This window comes from Nannospalax galili, unplaced genomic scaffold (assembly GCF_000622305.1).
Source record: "Nannospalax galili isolate Female #2095 unplaced genomic scaffold, S.galili_v1.0 scaffold901, whole genome shotgun sequence".
Taxonomy (NCBI): Eukaryota; Metazoa; Chordata; class Mammalia; order Rodentia; family Spalacidae; genus Nannospalax; species Nannospalax galili.
In genome coordinates, this window is record NW_008344555.1 from 173,365 (window position 1) to 186,056 (window position 12,692).

The window sequence follows — 12,692 nt, forward strand, 5'->3', positions numbered from 1 at the left end:
GAGTTTGCATGAGTCTTGTGCACACTGTCATCGCAAAATATGTTTCTTAAAGGACACCACCAGAAAGAAAGGAAAGATAAGCCACATATTAAATAAAAATATTTATAAAACTCTACAGTGTATGGACATCTATCTATGTAATTAATGAATTTAGTTCAATAAAAATGTACATCAAATTCAAACAAATACTTCACTGAAGAATATAAACAGGACCAATGAGTACTAAAAACATTCTCAAGCACCATTAGTAATTAGAAGAATGGAAATACGGATTCGAATGTGATGCCATCCCCTACACACCAATAAAAAGTCTCAGGTTTTTCTGCACAGTGACAGGCCTGGCTAGTGCAGGTGGGAGCAGAGTGCCCGATGCTCAGATTTGTAGACATGAGAGAAGCCTCCAGGAGAGTTTCTCGTGTGCACACGTGGAGCAGCTGTTGGGAGCAGAAAGGCCAGGGGGCACCTGCGCAGGAGCGGTGGGCTGGAGCAGACTGCTGTGCACGTGTGGAGGAGCAGGTGCTATGTGTCTCCTGAGCATGTTTGGTGAAGCTGAGGGCGGTGCTCGCAGGTCCCCGGTGCTCGAGTGAAGAAGCAGAAGCTGAGGTCGTCTGGTGTGCTCGCGTGGAGAAGTGGCTGGCAGGAGCAGGAAGTCCTTATGCAGTGGAGAAGCAGCAGCTGGGACAGAACATTCCCCGGGCAGGGGTGGGAAAAGCAGCTGTGGCTGTCCCTTTTGTACTTGTGGAAAGGCAATGGGTGGGAGCTGTGACCCCCATGCACATATAGAGAAGCTGTGGCAGCAGCACAGCACCAGGTGACTTCTCTGTGAGCTGTGGAAGCTCAGCCCTCCTGGGCAAGGAGGCTGGCAGGGGGGATTGAGTGGTCTGAGCTCAGGTTATGGTAGAGGCCTAAGGGTGACCAGGTCCATGACCTGGATGACAGTAAGAACTAGAGCCTCAGAAGTACGGGAAGGTGAAAGGTAGCCAGAGACAGCTGGGAGATGTGAAACCTCATGATATTAAACAGTTGGAGAGACTGAACTAGGTCATCTTTCCTGTCCGCCATAATGACAAGTTCTAGGAGGAGGTGCTGGAGGCTGACAGTCTAGTAAAACTTGCCTATTTCAATGATATAGGTGTAGGTGCACAGTGCCACAGGGTAGATCACTTGCAGAATAAGAGGAGGCCTTACAACATGACACTAGAATGTCTGACACCTTGCCAAAGACTAGAAATACGAACTTAAGATGTTGAGTCATATCCTAAATATCTATGGGGAATAGGGTCCTTTTGACAACATCTAGAAGTCTAGTGTCACCAAGGGACTTCTACAGAAAGATTGGCTTTGAGATTCAGACAAATATTTCCAAGGTATTATAATATTAACACAGCCTACAGATGGCTCATGTGTTTCAGAAAAAGCTCCAAGTTCCTTCTGGCCAGAATGCAGATAAGCTACACAGAAGACAGACCACTGAACAAATAACAAGTGACCTCTTACTTTGTGAGGTGGTTGAATTGAAGGAAGGAGAAGGTAGAGCTGTGTAGTTTTACAGTTAAGATGTCTGGTCCCCAAAATTACAGTGTCAGATGATTTTACATTTTTAGCTGATCTTCTAACCTGCCCCATTTCACACTAAATGTCTAGCCTACAATATTTTTAATTTCAAGAGACAAAAAGAAGCAGCATTAATATCTTGTCCTCCAATTCATAGTTTAATGTACTTGTGGTACCTGGAATTTTTAGACTGTGGGATGCTAATCGCTAGGCATTGCCTTCACATCACCTTTAGTTCTTTTGCACACTCTGAGGAGTTGGGCCATTGTTATTCTTGTTTTAAAAAACACCAAGATTATTCGTGTTTTAGATCATTTATTTTTTTTCTCTACTTGCTGATGGGTAGAACCATTAGGGTACATAGCCTTATACTTAGGTCCAAGTTTTGAGTTCAACAGTTTATTTTTTCACAAATGACTAGATTGTACGTTCACAGATTTAGTTTTCCTTACAGAATGTGTGAGCCATGAGATGTTTTTACATATATCAGCTAGAGTTATGGCCCTTAAGTGACCTAGAGAATTTTTTGTGATTGTTTCTTCTTTTGTTTAACTAACCCCAATAATAGTCTTACCTTAAAAATGGAGTTATAGCCTTATAGGTCAAGAGCTCTAAATAAACTTGAAGCAGGTGTTTTCTTGGGCCTATGAAACACTACATAAAAAGCTTAGATGGACCTGTGGTACAACAAGTCTGTTTAGTGTCAACTAATGCAGGTTGGTAAAAGTGTTGGACACTGAGGATTTGCTAATATGTGGAAGAATTTCTAGCCAATATTTTTTGCCTATTACATACCTATGCTATTGCTTATCTGTTGCAGAACATCTCAGATTTGCTTGCACTTTGTACCTACAATATTGAATCAAAAGGTTTGGAATAAGAAGAGTGAGTAAACAAATTAGTTCTTTTTTAAAAAAATTATTGAGAATTTCATACATATGTATAAGGTTTTTTTTTAATCAAATCCATGCCCACTCCCTCCCCTCCAACTCCTCCCATATCTCCCCATTGCTTTTTTCTGATAACTTCATGTACGCTTTCTTATTTTTTATGGTGCTTTAGCTAGTCTAACATTCCCCCTTCTGAAGAGGTAACCCTGAAATATTTTAAGGATTAGATAAAAGCTCCCAAATATTTTCGACATTTTTGGCCTTTGGAATGGAGTAGGTTGCTAAGAGGCCCAAGGACGTTGTGAGTTTTAGCCAAGCAACTGGCTACTTTTCTTTGGGGTCTTTTTACCCTAACTGCCTATCCAATTCCTACCTCCTATTCTTATAACACATAAATTATTTTCTATTCTTGGAAAAGTACTACAAAGTGATAATACAAACATCACTGCGACCTCCTCTACTGGTAGGTCTAGTTTATACAAGGTCATCTTCAGGCATGACTTTGTAGGTTGGTAACTCTGCCATATGGGAGAGATGAGAAAATACACATTATTTTCCTTCCATTGTCCCATCTCCAATACTTAGTGTTTCAAAGATAATCAGTAGTCATTGATGGCTCAATATATGTTCTCCTTAGATTTTAAAACAATGCAAAGGACTTGAATTTTCTGGCATTTAACTTTAATAGGAAGCTTGATTCATCATATTTATCCTCTAATGTCAAACCATACTGCCAAAGTCTCATTTCCAGCACTCGGGAGGCAGAGGTAGGCAGATCTCTGTGAGTTCAAAGCCAGCCTGGTCTCCATAGTGAGTTCCAGGACAGCTGGGGCTACAGGGAGACCCTGTCTCAAAAAAGACCAAAAAAAAGAGTCTCGTTTCCGAATAAGTTAAATGAGAAAACTACTTCACACTATAGGATCTTAAGTTTTTATCTGAGTATGTGAAAGTACAAAGTAAAATGAACTTAAATAATCTTGAGTTTCAAAGAAAATGTGATTGATGAATGAATTCATAGGGTTCCAATCTTAAGATAGACAAGTGTAGAAATACAATTCTGGTTCCTTAGGAAGGTATCAGTTCTTACATAGTCCAAATCTAAGCTTAGAATAGGAGCTCAGTGTCAAGCACCTTTACTTTCACAGATAAACTTCAGCTTCCTCCCTCCAGGAAAAGAGGGCTTAAGTAACAGAAGGCAAAACTAGTTTGAAGAAGTTAGCCATTTTGTAAACTTCCATTTAGCAAAATAGATTTTGATATACAAATGAATTTTCTGAGAAAATACTGCCTCTGTTTCTATAATCACTTCACCAGAATTATTTAAGCAGTCTTGTGAATGTACCCCTAAACGTAGTTACAAAATACTGAAGAGCTGCCTCATGAAAATTAATCCACTCTATATAGAAAGGAAGAAAAAAATGAAGTTTACATTGAGTATGTAGGCTTCCTGTCATTATAGTTTTCGTTCCCACACTAGTCTGTGAGTTAATGTAAATTTTCAAGTGTTTGTAAAGGGTCAATTGCCCTGCATCATACCTGCAATAAATATTCTACCCACTTAGAGAAAAAAAACATGGCAAGGGTATATGCTAGGCACTAGTCCATATGCTATATGCCTATGAGTTCGTAAAGACTAAAATAATGTCCTGCTTTGAGCTGGTTTGTTTTGATAAATGAAAAAAAATAAACTTTGTTAGTTACTTTGAATTAAAACAGTAACTATACCAACTGGAAGATCGAAGGTGATACTTGTCATATTTTTAGGACAGTTTTTTTTTTTATCTTTTTGAAATAGTGTTTCCCTGTAGCCCCAGCTAGCCTGGAACTCGCTATGTAGACCAGGCTGGCCTTGAGCTCACAGAGATCCGCCTGCCTCTGCCTCCCAAGTGCTGGGATTAAAGGCATGCACCATCACACCCGGCCTCACACAGAACATCTTAATCATCTTTATACGCCCTTCCCCATTGGCTCCCTCCTATAACACTGTTACTAGATTTCATTCATTCTGTCATTTGTGGTAAGGTCTACAGAGTCAAGTTAGTGTCCCCAGATGTTGTTCCTTAGTGCAAGTTCATCCACTGAAGTCTAGTCAGTCTATCTAGAGTCCCTCCCTTTAAGAAGATCAGCTCTTCCTCACCCAGCAGTAATCAGTTGCCAATATTTCTTCAGCTAAGATTGGGGCCTGATGCACATTTCCACAGTTCTATGCTGGGTTTTTATCTGCTTGAATTTGCATGGGTCTTGTGCATGCTGACACCATAGCTGTAGGTTTCATATGAACAAGGTTCCAGGAGCCTGCAAGACTCTAAGGGTCATGGAACATAGTGGAACAAGGGTAGAGAGAATACTAATGTATCTCTCAACTGTCATCAATGAAGCTCCCTCATGCAACAGAGGACCATGAACACCAAAGGACACAAATGGTCAAAGCATAGAGAATAAGAGTCTGCAGAGTGTGGGTCCTTGGACAGGACTCCTATATTAAATTTCACCCACTCAGGGCTCAGGGACCATTGTGGAAAAGGGAGCAGAAAGATTGTAGGAGTCGTGGGAGGAGATGCATGACTATATGGACACTTTAATATTTTTAGGAAACTTGTCTGCTTGCATTTAAATCTGGATAAAATTTAGAGACATCTCTGTTGTAATTTCTGCAGGCATGAGATATAGTAAGATGTGGAAGGCTATCCTCCATGCATATCAGCCATCATCCTCATCAGAGCAGCTGTGAGTAGTTGCCAGAGATGTTTGAAATCAGGCCGGTGGAATGTCGATGTTCTCCCACAGAAGGTGGGGATACCAAGAATAATTGGACTCTCACTTAAGACTCTAGCCACTCCTTCCTCCACCTCCCAGGTATCTACACCACCTCTTCTCTGATGGCACTAAGAACTGCAGTCCTGGGAGGGTTTAGAATATATAGCGTGTAGAAGTTTAACCAAGGGGCAGGACTCCATCTCTGCAGCTGGGAGAAAGTCTTCATCCATGCTGGCTGAGACTTTTCAGTACTGAAGCTGCTCTGGGGGTCACTCTTGTGCCTTTAAATAACACTTCACCATGCTCTGTGAGTCAGCCCAATAAAGTCATTGGTTCTCCAAGTGGGACTTTGGTGGAATCACACTTTGGTCTCTCATTGTTGCCCAATCCAGAGAAAAAAGTATTTGTCTATACTTTCCCCAGGAAAAGTTTACACAACATAAGTCTGTGTTTTCTTGATGTCCCTTAGGGAGAATGCCAGCAAACTAGTCCTATTACAATCTAAAAGAGCACAATGAATTTCACTGGGTTGGGTGGTCATTTTGTGTATCATTCTGTTTCATAATAATTGGCTTCATGGAAGCTGAAAATGGGATGGCTGTAGTGACAGTCCCTTTAAAGATTTATTGATGGGGTTGGAGAGACAGCTTACTGGTTAAGAACACTGGCTGCTATTATAGAGGATCTGGGTTTGGTTCCCAGCACTCACGTGCCCGCTAATGGCTAACAACTGACTGTAACTCCAGTTCCAGGGGATCTAACATCTTCTTCTGTCCTCTTTGGGCATTGTAGGACATGGGTTTTCTTAAATACATGCAGGCAAAACACTTGAACACATGAAAATAAATTTAAAATTTATATGATGGTCCCCTGAATTCCAAAAGAAGAAAAGAATGTTCCCTCTCATCCACTCTGTTGTGGCCTAGGGTCTAAGAGGTTTCAGTGGCGGGACTGGAATCATGATGTACAAGTGTTGTGAGGTATGCCATCATCAGAATATACCCCATTTGGGTTGAAAGGAATTCATCTAGAAGTGAACATAAGGATTGATCACTCTGCATCTTGAGCTGCCTCACATCTTTCTTAATGTTGGAATATCCTGAGATATTACGCTAAAAGAATTTTAGTGTAAAAGTATTGTTTGGCTGTGTAGATTTTGATTAAGGATTTCTTCCAAAACAGATTCTAGAAAGAAATTTAATTTATTCAGGTTTTAGTAATCAAGAGTAGCAGAAAATGAGAGGAGATAAAAAAGATTTATGTTCATCAAAGTGCATTCCTTTAGATACATTTTTAATCTGATATATAAAGAATCTAAATATAATACCTTTGTAGTATTTTCTTGGTATATGTGTGAGTTTACTGAGTATGTAATTATTTTATCACATAATCATAGAAACAAAAATAATTGTAACAAACATTGCAAATGATTTTATTAGATTATTTATATTTATTTTATTTTCCAGGAATACTATGAAAAATATGAGATTTTAAGGTTCTGATACATGTCAATTGGTGATACATGTCAATATACATTCATCAAAGAAGTTTATATTAAATTTCTTTTTCATAATGAAATTACAGGAGACTCCAGTCCATATAAACTGTAACACTCTGGATTGGGATAGAGTTTATATTAATCTTAAGTAATAAATAAAAGGACTGTGTTTTTAAGTCTTAACAAGAAGAGATAACTAATATCTTGCATTTTAAAGGTGATTAATTTATTAAAATGTGATTTGGTTAAATGCTTAGAACATTTCTACACTTCTTTATGTTAGGCAAACAAAAAATGTCAATTTAAAAGGCAAAACTAAGGGGCTGGAGAGTTGGCTTAGCAGTTAAGAGCACTGACTGCTCTTGCAGAGGACCCAGGTTCAATTCCCAGCACCCACATGGTGGCTACGAACCATCCTTAACTCCAGTTCCAGGGGAATCCAACTCCCTCTTTTGACCTCCACAGCATTGCACGACATAGGTGCACTCACATACATGCAAGCAATACATTCACACACATAAAATAAAAATGATAAATAAGTTTTTTTAAAAAGGCAAAACAATGTAAAGAACTGGTCTATATGTGGAGATGTTTTTGTATGATCTCTGGAATTTTTTCCATATAAAATATACATATATTTTGTTAATGTTGAGATGAACTGTTTTTGCTATCATTGCTAATATATAATACATTTTGTTATAAATAATGTTATGAAATTGGTTTTGTTTGTTTGCTTGTTCGTTTTGAGACAGCATCTCCCTGTAGCCCCAGCTGACCTGGAACTCACTGTGTAGTCCAGCCAGGCTGGCCTTGATCTCACAGAGACTGGCCTGTCTCTGCCTCCCAAGTGCCAAAATTAAAGGTTTGCGCCACCATCCCTGGCTGAAATTGGGTATTTTAATATCAAATTTGGCATTTTTGTACATTATAAAATCAGCATTGTACAGGAAAAGTCAATATAAGAGAGGGGAGTTATAACCCCCCTGTCAGAAACAAAGGCATGCTAAAGATACACTTGTGTTCTTCCCTTTAACTAGGAGACTATTGAAATAATGAATGCTGAAAAAATTGGCATTTCCTCAGGAGTCTCATGCTGAAGGAAGGAAAAGACCAGGGTCCTGGTGCTAGCCAGAGGGGGAGCTTATCTCCTGGAAAGAGATTTCACACAGTCCTGACAACTTGTCAGACCACCTTGCAGAAGAGATTGTCACAGAAACAATGATGGCTCAGGGCTTGGTGGGACCACACCTTGACCTGGGCTGCAAAGTTATGGATTACCTCTGGCCTTCTGCTTAAAGTCAAACCTCATGTCAGAACCCTGAAGGTGGTCTTGCAGAGGAGAAGGTAATCACTGGGCTTCTTTTCTCTTCCCAGTGTGGTCGCATTGAATGAACCTCTGTTCTCTGCTTTTCATTATTGTTTGTTTAATTAGCCTATTGAAGATGGGTGGTTAAACCTCTGTTGTCATGGGGCTGGAGAGATGGCTAACTGGTTAAGAACACTGGTTGTTCTTGCAGAAGACCCAGGCATGGAAGCATATATGCATACACATAAAACAAAAGTAACAATAAAAAAAAAAAACCTCTGTTGTCATGACTGACAGGGCCCAGGCTCTGACCTGAATAATTGGGTCACAGTAGAAAAAGAAATATTTTAAAAAGAACTAAGGATTATAATATTATTTGAAATACACAAACACTCAATAAAAATATAAAAAAGATAAGGCTTTCATCCTCTTCCCTCTATTATTATTATTATTATATTTTTAAAATCATGTTGAGTCCAATTTTTGTTTCCCAAATGGTCTTGAGTGTAGATCCATCCCCTGGAGTTGGTCAACCTACCCACATCCTTAAAAACTGACTCTCCCTGACCCCAGCTGTCAATTGCCTCAGCTAGGACTGGGGCTTTTTTTTTTTTTTTTGTCTTTTTGAAACAAGGTCTCCCTGTAGCCCCAGCTGGCCTGGAACCTACTATGGAGACCAGAGTGGCCTTGAACTCACAGAGATCTGCCAGCCTCTGCCTCCTGAGTGCTGAGATTAAAGGCATGTGCCACCTGGGGCTTCTTGTCCACTTCCCTATTCATGCTGGGTCTTGTCTTGCTTGGGCTTGTGCATTTTGTCAGAAAATGGGTTCATATGTGCAGCTGTCCTGCTGTGTTCAGCAAATGTGGTTTGATAGGTAAAAAGTTGGCAGAGAATGAGCGAGTGGATGATGAGGCACTGAGGCACAGCTAAAACTCCATCAAAATAGAGTTTATTAGCAAAGGAACACATGGGGCAGATTCCCTTCCGGGCAGGGAAAATGTCTGCCTGGGTCTTGAGCTGGGGTCTTTTTAAAAGGGAGGCTTCTGCTTTCTGCAGAAGGCGGGAAGATGTATTTTTTATTTTTATTTTTTAAAGTTGGGAGGGGAGTGGGAGAGCAGGACTGTTAAAACCTGTCTTCTTTAGAGATCAAAGGGGAAGCCTGCTGTGTTGCCAAACAATGGAGAAAAGTCTGCTTCTCTTGACTTCAAAGGCCAAGGTGCTTATCAGCTAGGTTCCTTTTTCTCAGGAGCATGAGAAGTCCTTGGGATCCTGTTGGTGAGGGGACAGGGCTATCTGAACCTTAACATGGTTTCCTTGTATTCATCCACCACCTAAAATTTAATAATAATAATAATTAATAATCATAATAAAATAGATGACATGAAGTGTGGGGGGTAGGAAGATGAGGGTAGAGATTGGGGAGAATATCTGAACATGATCAAAATACATTGTATAGAATTCTCAAAAAATCAATAAAATATTTTTTAAATTTTTTTAGAAGAAGCATTTCATTACAGCTTTAACATAATAACAGTTTCCAGAACAAAGATACATCTCTTTCAAAAGTGGTTATAAAATTTTTAGGTTCACTGCTGAATTAATAGTTATAATTAAAATATTTTTAAAAGAAAAAAAAAGGGCTGGAAAGATGGCTCAGGGGTTAAAAACACTGGCTGTTCTTGCAGAAGACCCGCGTTCAAATCCTAGCACCCACAGGACGGGTAACAACTGTCCATAACTCCAGTCCAGGGAATCCGACAGCCTCTTCTGTCCTCCATTAGCATTGCATGACACAGGTGCACTACCTACATACAGGCAATACACACATACAGACAAAATTTAAAAATTAAAAAAAAGAGAGAGAGAAGCACTTCAGTTACCAGGCTATTGAAACAATGGGCCACAAAGAATTGAAATTGACACATGTACAATTTCTTGACTTGCCTTTCATATTTTCTATCAAATTTTAACCCTGCAATAGAAAAGTCAAAGTCATTAGACTTTTTCCTCCAAGGTATAGCCAAACAGTAAATAAATTCCTTTACCAATTTGCTTCCTACTGGGTTGGTTTTTGTTGCTGTTTTTAATACAGGGATACCTTGAGGCAGGTCTAATGAATTTAAGTACCTGGAAGCAGGAAGAATACTTGTGTGTTCACATCCCCCAGACTGCTTTTGTTTAAAAACTTGACACCTAACTTGGACCCAGCAGGTCACAAAGAGCGAGAAGACAGCTTGGCTTCTCTGGCCTCATTGAGCATCTCTACTTGAGATGCTGATCACGCAAGGAGTGTCTCTAGAAAGCTGTGATAAAGGAAGCTCTGTCTTTCCTTCAAGGCTGAAGGCACAAAGTCATTGTTCTAAGCCTAGGGTCATCTTCAGGTCTAGGAATGCTGAGGCCTACAGGCAGAAGACCACCTCTAAGATGAGAACAATTAGCTGTGGTGGAGAGGATGCACCCAGAACAGATCACCTTGCAGGAAACAGATTAATCACCTCTGGTTTAAGGATCAACAGCTACATGAGGCAGGAGCAATTTACTGAGATTTTTTTGCCCCCCGCAACGCCCCACCAAAAAAAAGTGCTGCCCCTTCCAAGGAAGTATTTGGAGATGAAGTCAAATTTATCTGCAGGTTTTTGATACACAATCAGCAAAAACATAGCAGGTGAGAGGCGACCTCTTCCCCCACCCCCTCAGGTAAATTCCTCAGCATAGCAGAAACAGACATGGTTCCCACCTAGGGCAGAGGTCCTGCTACCTGATCTGAATTGCTGACCATTGCACCCCAAGGGCCTGTTTTTTTTTTGTTTTTTTCATGGTTGTGAGCCAGTACTGCCAACACATTTCCTTCCTTCTGGGGAACAAAAGCTTAAAAGAAAAGATAATCATTTGAGTGCTCTGAAGCAGGTGCTTAGATTGTTCTTTCTTCAACCTTAACTGCTGCCTCTTCCTCTAATTGGCCTTGTTTTAGTCACTTTTGTAGTACTTGGGCAATAAAGGAATCATTAGACATCTAATTTTAAGAATAATTAGGTGGTCCTAGGAATCCCTTTAATTGTTTGGTTGTTTGGTTTATTTTTGTGTTGGGGATGGGAATGTTCCTGATGGCCTCAGTGCAGTCGGGATTTATAAGGACTCCTGAAGGTGTCACTATGTGACTATGTTATAGAAATTTTAAAACTATAAATTTTCTTCATCAACCTAGGTATTTAATTTCTGGATCATAAATTGCATTCTATCTTTGGATACTTTATTACTCACTTTTCTGTTGCTGTGATGAAAAATGTAATTTACAGAAAGAATTTATTAAAGCATATGGCAGAAAGCTCAGTGTACACATCTTCAAGCAGACACATGGAGAAAGAGAGAGAGAGAGACAGAGAGAGAGAGAGAGAGAGAGAGAGAGAGAGAGTCAAAGACACAGAGAAACTGAAAGGGGGCAAGGCTTAAAGCTCACCTTTAGTGGCATGCTTCCTCCAGCAAGGAGGTAGCTCCACCAACCGGGGGCCAAAATGTTCAAATACTTGGAGCCTATGGGAGGCGTAGTTATTCAAACCACCCCAAACACTTCAATGACCTTTGTGGCTAACTGTTATGAAGGAGAATAGGAGAAAGTTGGTTCTGAGCTAGGCAGATTGTCAGGGGAGGAAGCCTAGACAGGGGAGGATGACCCAGACAGCAGAGAAGCTTCTAGAATAAATTCAGCTGTGTTCCAATTACTCTCACATATCCAAAATGGCTTACTTCTGGGTTCTTGTCCAAAGTTGGACCTTTTGGTGGGCTTTTTTCCCAGCAGCCCCCTAGGGCAAGAATTTAAATATCTTACCCTTGCTCTCACATAGGTTCTTGTTTTCATATCAATGAACCAACCAACAACATGCATCCTACCCTATCGAATCCGAAGGAGAAATGGGAGCCCTGTCCTGTCCCACCTTCTACCCTATAGAAGATAGAAGTCCAGACTCTCCAGTGGGGTAGATGGTGTTCCAGCTCTGGCCCCTCCCCATGTAGGGAGTCTGTCTCTTTGCTGTGTGGAGTGTTGACTGTGCTTCAATAAACCTTGGCTGTGTGCTGTGACTGCAAAGTTCTCATCCTGTAATTCTTTACTTGGAGAAGAAAAGGACCAGAGAATAGACTCTAGCTGGCTTCAACTGTGATGAGAAAATTGTTTCCTTGAAGCATTCATCATGATAGAATACAAGGATAGATTGTCCACATATTGAGTTAAAGCAAGCTCATGAAAATTTATGTTGTTAAGTTGGCTTTCCTTTGTTTTTAACTTTATATTTTGAAACTGAGTCTCATGTAGCCCAGGCTGACCTTGAGATAGCTATATAATGAGAATGGCCGTGAGTTCCTCACCTTCCTGCCTCTACCTCAAAAGTGCTGAATTAGAGGCTTGTATCACCACGACCCAGTATATCTGCTTTTAAAATTTGAAAACAATACATGAGATGATCAGTATATTCCTGTACCATCACAAACCAAGTGTACTGTCACTGGTTCTCATGTAGCCCAACTGACCTTGAGTTCCTAATTTTTCTACTTCTACCTCCCAAGTACTTGGATTATATGCTGGTGTACCACCATGCCTGGCTTTAAAGACCATCTTCAAACATATTATTACTAACTGGAAAACCTGGTGTGTGTGTGTGTGTGTGTGTGTGTGTGTGTGTGTGTGTGTGT